The following is a 13,665-nucleotide window of genomic DNA, read 5'->3' on the forward strand; positions in this document are numbered from 1 at the left end:
CACTTTTCCCCACTGAACAAAAGCTCCTTAAGCAAACCTCCACTTTGCTGTTTTTTGGTTTTTTTTTTAACAATAGGAGCCCATAGCAACCAGTACAATGGGGGCAGTCCAGGTGACTGACCCCTTCACCCTAATGGCTAACAGAGGCAACTCCTCCCAGCTAGGGGCTCCGTTCCCAAGCTCCCACTTTTTCAAAGCCCAGTGCTCAACCCAGCTGGCTTGGCCACCCTCCTTTCCAGAAAGACAATCCTAGGGAAAAATAGGTGCCAGGAGCCCAAGCCACAGGCCAAACTCCAGCTCTCCACCGAGGAAGTCATGGCTTCAAGGCGCTTACAATCCTCCAGGGGCACAGGGGAGCAAGACGAGCAGGTAGAAAGAGGCAGGAAGGTGCTGGCTGTTTTCATGAGATTTCCTTGCCATGGTATGTTGGTTTGTTTGTTAAATAAAGGCAAGAATTGCTATAGACTGTCTCACAAGCCCTGGCCACAAAGAAGGGGTTTCCAGGACTGACGTGCAGGTGGCACCAGGAAACCGAGAGCTACAGGACTTGTCAGTGAGTCAGCTGAATTCGTCATGGAGCGACAGGCCCCAAGCACATCTCTGCAGCTCTGATGTGGGAAGGGGAGTTTTCCCCTTGAAGAAACTTGTAAGTCGGTGTGGACCTGTTCTTCTCCTTTCCATCGGTTGGAACTAGCCTTTCCCTCCCTTGAGTCGCCATAGCCCTCACGTCATGTCATAACAGCATCCAAACGTGTCCCTCAGTAGAGGGGGCACGTACCGAGTCCAGGTCCACCTGTGAGCTGCATCTGTGTCCCTCAGAACTTCCCAGAGCCTGGCCCCTGGCCGGCCCTTGGCCAATGCTTGCCAAACTAAATTTTGGTCCAGAAGCAGGAGGCAAAGCCACAGAAACCAAGGGCGTCTGTGAAGTGAGTTAGGCTTCAAATTCACGTGGACATGGAGGCCCAGCCACGGCCCCAAGCAGTCATGGTGTTCTTCCTTCTTTTCTTCCTACGGGGTAGGAGTGAAGATGCTCAGAAACAAAATTTTAAAGGCTCCTTTGCCCTCAAATCCCTCCCCCTTCGTTGTCTCTAATCTCTAAGTCACATGAGTGAGAGAAGGCAGTGAAAGGCCTATATTCAATGTTCAGGTAAACAGTGTCATACGCCATTTAAAAGCCTTTCCTCAATGGCTCCGAGAGGCTGAGTAACCCTCGCCTTGTGTCCCACAGTTTGTAAGTTGCTAACCCAGGATCTGAGTCCAGACCCAACCCCAAGGTCAGGCTCACCCAGTGGTGGGGAACCAGGGCAGGGTTTCCTGAAGTGGGCGTCTCCACCCCAAGTGTGTAGCTCTGATCGAGGCTGGTGTGGAGCTCCAGGGTAACCTGTCCCCCGGAGTGTCTGAAGGATACAACTCAGGTGTCTGGCAAGATCCGCACTGCCAAGAGCCTTGGGTGTTGAGGAGACCACTGGCTAAGTCTTCCTAAGGCCCTTCACCCTCCAGGCCAACCCTTTAAATGGCTCCCAGCTGCCCTCACAGTCAGCCCCAAGCCACTGGCCTTGGACCTCCTCTTTCCCCAGAATGCTTCCCTGAACCCCTTCACAGCAGGGATCCCCCATCCCCTGTTTCCCAAGCTCCCGAGATTGCGGTCCTTCACTCGATAACTGGTTAACTGAGTTTGAATTAAGTATTTGTTTAATGCCACCAGAGCTAGACTGCTGGGCAGTGCATGGGGAGAGGCAGGTCTTTTTGTTCAAATGCTCAAAGTAGTGTTTTTAAATACACACACACACACACACACACACACACACACACACACGACTTACTCAATGACTGACTGGCTTGACATTCTGATCCCAACTGATCTTTTCAGCCTCATCCCCTGATTGCTCTGTACACACACCTGTGTTCCATCCACATCTAGCCCTCCCTGACACCTGTCTGCCCCATCTCTGTGACTTTGTTCATGTGATTCCTTCTTCTTGGAATATGTATAGTGTTTCCACCCTGTTGAAGGACAATCAGAACTAGAGAAGGCAGAAGAATATCTCTTTGACATACAATTTCACATATTGTAAAACTCATCAGTGATATTTGGTATATTCACAAGGCTATGCAACTGTCTCCACTATCGAATTTCAGAACATTTCCATCACCTCCAAGTAAACCCCCTACCCATTAGCCGTCATTCCCCATTCCTCTCCTCCTCCAACTCCTGGCAATCACTAGTCCACTTTTTTGTTTCCATGAATTTGCCTATTCCAGATATTTCATTTATTTATTTATTTAGAGAGATAGAAAGTGTGTACACATGAGTGTGGGGGGAGGGGGAGAGGGAGAAGGAGAGAGAGAGAGAATCCCAAGCAGACCTCCCTGCCACTGGGAGCAGAGCCTGGGTGCAGGACTTGATCTCACAACCCCAAGATCATGACCTAAGTCAAAATCAAGAGTCAGACGCTTAACTGACAGCACCACCAGACACCCCGCGATATTTCATTTAAATGGACTCATACATGTGGCCTCTAGTGTCTGGCATCTTTTACTTAACAATGTCAAGGGTCATTGACATGGGAGCAGGTATCAATACTCCATTCCTCTTGACGGCGGAATAAATACTTCACGGTATGGATATCACACTTTTCATTTCTTCGTTCATCAGTTGATGGCCATTTGGCTTGTTCCTATTTTTTGGCTGTTATGAATAATGCTGCTACGATTGTTTGTGTTCAAGCTTTGGGGTGATCGTCTGTTTTCAATTCTCCTGTGTATATACATAGAAGTAGAAAGGTTGGGTCATGTGCTAACTCCATATTTCACCTTCTCAGTAACTGCCAAATTGGTTTTCCAAAATGGCCGTACCATTCAAGGTGCCCGCCTGCCACGTATAAGGATTCCAATTTCGTTACGTCCTTGCCAACGCATGCATGCTATTGTCTGTCGTTATTATTATTGTTGTTATTGCCATCCTAGTAAATATAAAGTGTATCTCATGGTGCTTTTATTTGCAATCTCCTGATGACTAATCATACTGAGCAGTTTTTTTTCATGTGCTTCTTGGCTACTTTTGTATTTCGTTTGGAGATATGTTTATTCAAGTCTTCTGCCATTTTTATTTGGGTTGTCTTTCTCTTGTTGAGTTGTAAGAATTCTTTACATATATTCTAGACAGTAGGTCCTTTTTAGATATATGGTTTGCAAATATCTTCTACCATCCCATGGGTTGTCTTTTTGCTTTCTTAAAGATTTTCATTTACTTATTTATTTGAGAGACAGTGAGTAAAAAGAGAAAGAGAGCACAAGTGGGGAGGGGAGGGAGGCAAAAGGAGGAGCAGGCTCCCCTCTGAGCCTGGAACCTGATGCGGGCTCAATCCCAGGACCTTGGGTTCGTGACCTGAGCCGAGGGCAGACGCTTAACCAACTGAGCCGCCCAGGCGCCCCTCTTTTTGCTTGCTTGATAGTGTCCTTAAAGCACGAAACTTAAAGTTTGATGAAATCCAATTCACTCTTTGGTTCTTGTGCTTTAATGGGCCACATCTAGGAAATCATTGCCTAATCCAAAGTCACAAAGATCTACATGCTAAAAGTGTTTGAGAGTGTAATCATTTTAATGTTATATTTATATCTTTAACCAATTTTTTAAAAGATTTTATTTATTTGTTTGTTTGTTTGTTTACAGAGTGCATGAGTCAGGGTAGGGAAGGAAGGAGAAGGAAAGGGAGACTCTGAGCAGACTCCGTGATGAGTGCAGAGCATGACACGGGGCTCAATCTCACGACCCAGAGATCATGACCTGAACGGAAATCAAGAGTTGTATGCTTCACAGGACTGACCCCCCGGGCGCTCCCATCTTTAACTAATTTTGAGTTAACTTTGTATACAGTGTGAGGTAGAGGTCCAAATTCATTCTTCTACGGGTGGATATTCAGTTTCTCAAGACCATGTACTAAAAAGATGACCCCCCCGACCCCCTGCCGAATTGTCTTAGCAAGAAGAAACATTTCTGAAACAACTCTGATGGACAACTCCACCACGGTGAGGGCAACCAGGACAGGGTCCGAGCTATGGACGCCAGCGATGCCAAGATTGGCCGGGCTTTTTCTCCCGGTACCCATTATGTGAAAGTTCCATGAGCACCATGCCAGTTCCCCTCTTTCTATATATAGCAGTGGTTCTTAATCTTGTTTAGCGTAAATAAGCCAATGAAATTGTGGACTCTTTCCTAGACATAATGTTCTGCTCAAAATGCTGAGAGGTTTACAGGCATCTCTCCATGCAAGAAGCCCGTCCATGGACCCTAGGCTAAGAGTCCTTGCTCTACTCTCCCTCCCTCGGAGTTCTCCTACTGAGGAGACTCCAGGCAACACCCCACAGTATTGTTTTGTTTATTTGCTTTTGTGTAGCTCCAGTCTCTCCTTTGACTTGCATGTTTCCACCAAACTCCCAAATACGTGTACGTACTTCCTGGACATTCAAACTCAGCACATCAACTCGTCATATTACCACCCCCAACCCAGCTCATACCCCAACTTCCCTTTCTCTGGTCACTGCACGGCTCTTCCCATCACCCAGGCTCAAATCTCAAAATCATCTTCACTTCTTCTTCCCCTCACCACCCCTCCCCCACCAAACCATGAGTCTCCGGGTTGTGTAATTGTCCCTTCACCCTGACAGGCCATGGGTATCCTTCCAGACCTAGCAGGTGCAGGGCAGGAGTCGGCTCTGGTCTTGTGTGCTTCTTGCCTGCACATTCTGATTTGTTAGTGCACCAGATCTGTCTGCCGAGGGAAGATTCTGAGCATTTGGCTCTCTGGCTTGGAAACACTCAGTGGTTGGTCCTGCTTCTCCAATCAGAGGACAGACCCTCTTGGTCAGGAATTCAAGCCCATCTGCCCTCTGACTCCAACCAACCAACTGGACTCACCTCCCAAGTACCCCCAGAACAGACCTTACCTAAGTGTAAGGTCACAAGTGTCACCACCGACACCCTCTGTCCCTTGTCTCTATCACCACCCTGATACCAATCTTAGAGCTAACCCTGCAAAGCCTTGAGCCCAGACCTGTCATGGCCATCTCCACGAAGCCTTCCTGACTGCCCCTGCCTCTCAGCTCCTATAGGAATGTGCTCATTTCACACGACCTTTTCAGGAGGCATCTTAGCACATAGCCTGGCATCATGAACGAAATTTAATGATATTGGGGCCACACTCAACAGTGATTGTCGTGCGGGAACATGAATCAGAATCACTTGGGGAACTTTTTCAAAATACCCCGCTTGAGACCTAGACTTCTACGTTGTGAAAAGGAACCATCCACTGATGATTGTGATATACATCACAAATGAAGAACTACTCGTCCAATTAACAAAACTGGCAGTACTAATGACGGTTGAGATGCACCGAACATTCACTGTGCACCAGGCATGGCGTACGCACTCACCTCATTGCATCCTCCCAGAAACCCTAGGAGGTAGACGCCGTTGTTTTCCCTTTCTTCAGATGAGGAAACCAAGAATTGAAGATGCTAAATCATTTGCCTACAGTGGGCCATTTAAAAATCAGTGAATCAGCTGAAATAAAGTTCCCTAAAGGACACTTAACAATCCGTGTGTGGGATTTCACAGTGATTTTCCTGGAAAAAAAAAAATCTATGTTCTGATTTAGTAACTCTGGGCCAGTTTCTGCTTTTCCCTAGCTTTGTGACCTTGGGAAAATCACTCACCCTCTCTGAGCTTCTGTTTCTTCTACAATACCCGCTACTGCAGGGAGATTAAAAGAACAAAGTCGTGGAGAAAACAAAGGGCCTGCACAGAGTGCGTGCTCAGGTTATCTGTAATACCACGGTAACTACCTTTGTTCAAATATGTGCCTCAAACAAGGGCAGTCCTTTGCTCCAGGCACCCATGGGGGCTGAGCAGCACATCTGGGACATAGACATACAGGAGGACACACGGGAGACTGGCCCTAGGTCTTAGGGGCTAGAATTAATAAATAGATCTTTGCTCAGGCACCTCCAAGTGTGAGGCCCTGGAATGCAGAAGTAAACAGATACGGATCCTGGCCTCAGTGTTCATGTGATTTACTATTTTGATTGCTGAGTTATGGACCATTCCATCCACGGGCAGGGGGTTGTCCACTGGCCTGGAGGCCCGTGAGTTTTTGAGGAACTGCCTGCATTAGGATTTTCCAGCCTGATTTTAGCGGTGGCCCGTTTTCGCACACGAGGTCTCCCTCCCAGACAGCGAAGGCCTGGAGGGTGACAGCCTGGATGGCTCCCAGCGCCGGCCAGAATCTCGCCATTCCCGAACTTCCCTTTGACACGAACCTTACAGGGTCCAGTTCCGCTTTCCGTGCCTCCCAGCAGCACTTCGGGACGAGGAAAGGGGGTGGTTCTGCATTCTCGGGCCACGATCTTCTGCAGCAGGAGCACTGAGCTCGTGCGGCCCGCACCCGACTGCAAGCGCGATTTTCACACAACCCAGCCGGGGCTGGATCTGCGCGTTCTTTCCCACACACGCGGGGAGGCGGGAGCTGCTACTGTCAGCCTACAGATGAGGAAATGAGCCTCAGAGAGTCTGTCTAATTTGCCCAAGGTCACACAGCCGAGGAGCTCTGACACTGAACTTCTGGGGAGGCTCTTTAAAAGGGAATAGACAGGAGCCCCTGCCTGGGTGGCTCAGCCCACCTGCTTTCCGCTCAGAGCATGATCTTGGGGCCCTGGGATGGAGTCCCATGTCAGCCTCCCTACTCAGTGGGGAGTCTGCTTCACTTTCTGCCTGTCTGCCCCTCCCCTGCTTGTGTGGGCTCGCTCTCTCTCTCAAATAAATAAAATCTTTAAAAAAAAAAGAAAGAAAGAAAAGAAACAAAACAGAACAGACAGCAGAAGTGGGGAAGTGCCTTGCTCTCTTCTTCCCACTTCTCACCTGGAATGCAGACCCTGGGGCCTCAGTGTACCAGGCATCTTGTAACCTTGAACTTGGAAGCAAGGCGGGAAGGATGGCAAAGCAGAAAAACAAGAACAGCCCAGGCCACTGATGTCTTCATGCGACAACAGACCAGCTCTGAGCAGCCCACCTTTGGTTTCATTTTGTTCTTTTCATGTGCTGAAGATACTAGACTTAGGTCTCTGTGTCTGGTAAGCTGTTCTTAGCTGCTTGCCAGCACCACCTAGAATTGCACAAAACTGGCAATACTCACCAACAGGGACATGGGTTAGCACATGATGTCACGTCACTGTCATTGTGCCCAGGAGTCACTCTCTTCATTCCCAAGAGGAGCCTATGCTCCCCTCTCCCACGAAAGCCATTAAAGTGACAATTACAAAGAACACGGCTGCAAAATCTAGGCCCCAGACACACCTAGTTTCCCCCACACGATGCTTCTGCTCGTGCAGAATGTCTGCAGTTGGGGGAGAAGGTTAAAATCTAATGCACGCAAATAATCGTAGAAATTGAAGCTGGCCGAATCGTGGCTGATTTTTTAAGCCTATTGTCAAAATTGTCTTCAATACTGTAGCTTTGTCCTTTAGATGAAAGGATGAAAAAGCGTGTTTTCAATGCTGGGCATTCCACAGCAGCACCTTTGTTTTTCCGTTAAACATACTCATGTTGGCCCAGGGGACAGAAGGATCTATAGGCATAGAGCATACCAGGCCATCTCCGCCTATGATGTAGTTTTAGTAACAGGAAGAATTATGACCTAGAGTCATTTCTCAAAACAAAAGCGGAGAAGCGAGAACATCTGGTTGAGTTTGGTAAATTCCTCAGGTTTTCTGGGGAGGGCTCTGGGTAGACGGGCAGCGGGCAGGCCTGGACTCCCTGGGCGGTGAGCCCACACCACAGGGGCGGCCTCCCCAGCCCGCAGGCCTCCTCCCAATCAATCAACATGTGAGAAATGGGGCTGGTGTTCCACGCCCATCCCGTCAACTCCATTTCTCACTTCCCCGTGGTGCAAATGCTCATGCGGGACAATTCAGGGTTCCGTAGACTGACACACACACACTCTCTCTCTCTCTCACTCTCTCTCTCTCTCTCAGATGGCGTTTCTAATTTCCCACGAGAAAGCACGCCATTTGACACATTTGACACTCACACCCTTTCTGAATGTATCACTCCATGCCATGGACCTCTCAGGGGATGCGCCCTTGCCCTCTTCCAGCAAAGGAGCAGGTGGTTGGAGTCAGGAGAAAACACCAAGCCTAAGTGAGTGTTTCAGTAGAAGAAAGGAGAAAGGTGGAAGAGGGAATGAAGGGAGGCAAACGGGCATGCACCTGTTGACCCCAAAACGGGGGCCCTAGGCCGTCCTGAGCCGGAGCTCACACTCTCAGCCAGACTCCTTGGCAGGACACATCCCAGCATTCTCTCAATCACACAGATGAGTTGGTCGAGGCTGTCTCCGCTCACCGACCCGTCAAGGTCACACCGCTAGGAAATGTCTGCAGAAACAAGGGAGTACAGCTGTTTGACTCCAGAGCCCGTGGTCTTTCCTGGACATTTGCAATGGTCTCCCCAGCGAAATTCCAGTGTATTATATAGCTTAGGTGACTGACTTCACTTAGGTAAAGAAATACACTGTATGTAGGTAAAAGGAGGAAAGCCACAGAACCAGAGGGGGCAGCACAGCACAGAGGACTCGGAGCCAGATTGACGCACAGACCCCAGCCCTGTGTGACCTTGGGTGAGTGTCTTAACGTCTCTGTGCCTTGGGCTTTCCATCTGTAAAGTGGGGATGAGAACATGGTTACCTATAGAGGAGAAGGGAATGAGAAGTAGCTGGAAGACACATGAAACACCACCTTCGAGAGAAGACTAATTCTTCTCAGGAGATCCCGAAGGCAGCAGGAAAAAGCGGCAAGGGGAGCAGGGTGGATTCTGGTTGGAAAAGTTGGGGGAAGGCTGCTTTAGGGGAGGGGCAGCTGGCACTCAGCGACTTGACATTGCTCTGATCCTGCCGTGTCTTTTTGCTCAGGGTTTCCAGAAAGTCGAGTGGATTTTTCCACTGGTAACTTGCACATTGTTCCCACGATTACAGCTTAAAGTTGATGAGTAATATTTAGAAGTAGAAGGCTCTCCACTTCCAGTTCCTCTCACTGGAATGGGATGTGGGCAAGTTAATTAACCTGTCTGGGTTGAGCCTTGCTTTTCACCAGATGGAGAATCAGGCAGAAAATGAGTACTTGTTACAGCCCTTCAAATATAGCCCATAACAGTTTGCTAGAAACATCAGTTCCAACCTCCTCCCCCCACCCCGAAAAATCACAATAATTAGCAAATCCAACAGTTAGACGTATTTACTCACCATAAGAAACCAGAGGACCGAACAAGTCATTTCTGCCTGCGTGGTGAGCCCGCCAGTCTGTGAATCCCCGAAATGCAGCAGAAAACCGGGAGGCCAGCTACCAAAATTGCACGGGACACCTGCAGGTGGGAAAAATGGCCAGATCTGTAAGAAGGTATCTTGCTTTACCCAGGATGAGGTGCTCAGGGGAAAACAGCAACGTGATTAATCAGAAAGGCTGGAAGCCAGCCTGACCCCGCTCAGGCAGATTTCAGGGAATAGCAAAAACAAAAAGAGAGAGAGAGAGAGAGAGTTTACCAACATCACAATAAGAGGTACTTGATTTTAGAATGAAAGACAGTTCTTCAAATGGAATAAGTTTAGTGATGTGAAAACCTCACTACCTTGCCCTTCCTGGTCTCATTTCCTCCTGCCTCTGTGGAAACACGGTCCTGTCCAGGCAAAAGTCCAAGGGACAGGATTTGGGAAAGGCTTCTTCTGGCTCTCCCATGTGACCCAGAGCCGATCACTCCACCTCCTCGAGGTGCAGTTACTGTCCCTGGAAGGGGAAGAGCGTGCACTCTCTGGGCCCAGCCCATGGGACCGTGGTCGGAGACGCGGTAACACACACACACACACACACACACACACACACACACACTCCAGTGCAGGAAAAGGGGAAGAATAATAGATATGTTCAGGATTGTTATTCTTTCTCAACATAGTCCCAAACTCCCACGATGACATGATTTCACTATAAAATCATTCATTTCAGAGACACGGCCAATGCCAGCTGCTCAGACATTGTCTCCTTTAAGAAAATCAAACCCGAACTGATGGGGCAGCGTGGAGACTAGGAAGCTGCATCCCCAGTGGAGGCACATCCCCCGAAATTCCTCGGGAACGGAGGCATGTCTGTTTCCGTCTGTCCTTTGATTCGGGCTGGTTGCATCTGAACCAACGCACATGGCTGGATGTGCCTTCACGACCACGGGTAAGGATTCCCGGAGAAGTCCCGCAGACTCGAGGGCCAACACCGCATGGACCCCGTATTTGACTCCTCTGTGGACCCTCATTGGGAACCACGCCGGGGATGGAACGGGGGTTTGGGGAAAGCCAACTACATACATAAACCCCACACTGGGGGCCCTGGGGAAGCATCTGTCAGCTCACAGCCTTAGCGCCCTCACCGGGAAACTGGGAGGAAAACTAATTCCTGGGATGGTTAGGGAACATCCAAGTGAATCCACTTCGGGAAAATGGTCTGGCAGTTCCTTTAAAAGGGAAACAGGATCCCCACAGAGCCCTACAGTGCCCTCCTAGATATAGACCCAAAAGAGTTGAAACGTCCATTCACGCAAAAAGCTGTGCACAAATGTTCATAGCAGCCATTGTAGATAATAACCAGAAGGTGTAGGTAGGGGCACCGGGGGCTCATTCGGTTAAGCGTCTGCCTTTGGCTTGGATCCCAGGGTCCTGGAATCGAGCCCCACATCGGGCTCCCTGCTCAGTGGGGAGCCTGCTTCTCCCTCTCCCTCTGCTGCTCCCCCTGCTTGTGCTCACTCGCGCTCTCTCTCTCAAATAAATAAATAAAATCTTTTAAAATTGTAACAAAAAGTGTAAATAACCCAAATGCCCATCAGATGGTGAGTGGATGAGGAAGACGTGGTCAGTCCATGCACCAGAACGTCACTCAGCAGTGTAAGGAGATGAAGCCTGATTCACACCACGACGTGGATGGATGGACCATGCGAAAGCAGCCAGACACAACAGGTCACATACAGTCTGATTTTGTTACATGAAATGTCCAGACTAAGCAAACCCATAAAGAAAATAAGTAGACTAGTGGTTGGGGGGGTGGGTAAGAGAACAGGAATCAGAACTGACTGTTAATGGATATGGGTTTTTTTGGGTTTTGTTTTTGTTTTTGTTTTTGTTTTAAGGTGGCGGAATGGTCTGGAATAAGACAGCAGTGACTATTGCATAACCCACTGAATATATGAAAAACTGCTAATGTGCCTACATTAAAAATCATGAATTTTATTTTACGTGAATTATATATCAATGTAAAAAAATAACTTAAGTATAAAAGGCTGTAAGAAACAGGAAAGTTAGGACTGATAAGTGGCATTGCATTTTATTGAATCAACCTTTAAAAAAATGAGTTCCCAGTTTGCCTCCTCATCTTCAAAAAGAGCTTTTGCCTGCCAGAGCCACTTATGTAAATGTGTGTCAGTACATTTCTTCCACGGCACCTGGTGGATAATACGCACTTAACAAACGGAGAATGAATGAGTATATATGAGAACCTCACAATCAAATTCCCAATAGATGAGGTTTTTAAAAATACTTGATTTTAGGACATAACAGAAAAGCCTAGTGCACATTGCTCCCCAAACCATAAAGTATCAGGATAGTGGCCCAGCTAAAAACTAAATAAACACCAGCATCCTTGACAGGGCCTTCTACAGTCCTAATATCACAGTGTCTTAATGAACTACTTGAATCCGTAATTTCTAAATGTGGAGATGCCTACAGTTCTACCAAGGGATGTCTTAAAACCTAAAAGTTCTCAAAATAAAATCAACCAGATTTCCTTGCTGGTAAAGCCAATCTGTCCCTGCAGCACACTTAGGTAGAGAAGGGCTCAGTGCCAAGCAGGCAAACTATATAGCCAGGAATAGAAACTCCTAAAAGATCTGGAATAACGATATTGAAAGGACTGAGCCTCAGGAACAGTTCCAATGGCCCATGCATTGTGTTTCTGATGGATATCTGACTGGGACTTCCCGGGTCCCCCAGCATTGAATAACGCATATAAACCAAATCCTACATTTATAGAGGAGGAAATCAAGACTGAGAGACATAAAGGGACCAGTCCAAGACCACCCTGCTGATGAGGGTCCAAGTCGAGCCGAGAACCCAGGTTTTTGGACTTCTGGTTTTGTCTTTTCCTGCGGCTAGAATTCTACACATTATGGTCTTCTCAAACCACCTGGGACGTGCTGAAAAAATTGGGGAATTCTAATGTGACTAAGGTGACCATAATGGGTTTCCTCCAGATTCACGAATTTTTTCAATACTGTAAATTAAGGTTTGGCCCAGTGTCAGCAGGAAAAATATCTCCTGCTTGCCTATAGGCTCCTCACCCTTTTGCTAATGCTTGGAACCGTCTGCAAAGGTGTGAGTCTTCCCATAAATTTAGCTCTCCCCTTCCGATGGGCAAATTCATCCCTGGACACACACTCTAGTGAATGCCACTCATTCTTCGAGTTGGTGAGGGCGAGGAGAAAAAACCCGCTTTGACTTCCAGCTTTGCCAAGAACAAGTCATATAATTTATAGCAGAACTAAGGAAGGTATAATCTGCAAATTGGCTGTGTATTTATTTTTCTAAGACATAAGTGAAGTGTTCTTGGGAGGTAACACCACATGGCAAAGTGTTCGCTCTACTGGAGGCAGATGGGGGAAAAAATAACGCCTTAAAGAGAAACTCAGTGTGGAGGACAGCGCTTGGTTTTGCCTTTCCAGTACCCATTTTGCCTTCTTTTGATACCTTTCTTTGCTACCTTTCCTTCGGAGAACACCAGCCCCTCTCAGTCCATGAAATTCGGACAGGACTGAAATCTACCACCCCCTCCCCCACCAACTGTGACTGAGACTTGAGCAACCGGAAATGTCCACCCCCACAACTGTAATTGGGGCCGGGATGGCCACATAGGAAAAATAAGCCAGTGAGATCGTACCACTGAACTTCCACTGGCCATTCTGGAATAGAAAGTTCTATGGGCACGGAAGTCACCCCCTGTGATAGCCACTGGAAGTTGCCATCTGGAGAACCTAACTGCAGGTGCTGGCAAGGGAGGCAAGAGGGAACCTTGGTGGACACCTAAATCCTGCCCTACCTGAAGCTTGCAAGATCTGTGTGGGCTTTAGTTATATCCGACCTTTAAGCCTACGTGAACTTCAGTTCATTTTCTGTTATTGGCCATGCAGACAGACCATACTACCTGGTAGTTAACAAAGACTCACAACTCACAGAAACTAAATGTGACTCCTGGTTCAGCCACTCTCTAGATACGAGACATTAACCAAGGTATGTCAGCTCAGTTTCAGTTTGATCATCTGCAAAATAAGTATCAGTTGCTGGGAGCAATGAGTCAATAATCTACCTAAAGCGTGTGTTAAAGTTGCTGATGTGTGGTTGGGGTCCAGCAGACTGGAGCTCTAATTTTTTAACGACCAAACTATAATAAAAGCAACCTGATGCCCACTCTTGCAAGATTAAAGTTCCTACAGTATTATTTCATTTCTACTAAGCCTCACTGGTATGTGACGGAAACTTGGTCTTTAAATAGCTAGTCAGAAGGAGGCACAGGAATGGATCTGAATGTCAC

The 13,665-nt window shown here is 47.7% G+C and overlaps 2 long non-coding RNA genes across 2 annotated transcripts; both read right to left on the reverse strand.

Annotated features, from left to right (window-relative positions):
- Window positions 1–3,688: 3,688 nt before the first annotated feature.
- LOC132015181 (uncharacterized) lies at window positions 3,689–6,756 on the reverse strand. The gene is made up of 3 exons (XR_009403574.1): window positions 6,319–6,756; window positions 5,434–5,625; window positions 3,689–3,787 (listed from the first exon to the last, which is right to left on the reverse strand). It is a non-coding gene; the product is annotated as an uncharacterized LOC132015181 (long non-coding RNA).
- Window positions 6,757–7,098: 342 nt separating this feature from the next.
- Window positions 7,099–9,741, reverse strand: LOC132015182 (uncharacterized). The gene is made up of 4 exons (XR_009403575.1): window positions 9,674–9,741; window positions 9,291–9,409; window positions 8,263–8,427; window positions 7,099–7,160 (listed from the first exon to the last, which is right to left on the reverse strand). It is a non-coding gene; the product is annotated as an uncharacterized LOC132015182 (long non-coding RNA).
- Window positions 9,742–13,665: the final 3,924 nt, after the last annotated feature.

The sequence above is a fragment of the Mustela nigripes genome, chromosome 4, assembly GCF_022355385.1.
Source record: "Mustela nigripes isolate SB6536 chromosome 4, MUSNIG.SB6536, whole genome shotgun sequence".
NCBI classification, from domain to species: domain Eukaryota; kingdom Metazoa; phylum Chordata; class Mammalia; order Carnivora; family Mustelidae; genus Mustela; species Mustela nigripes.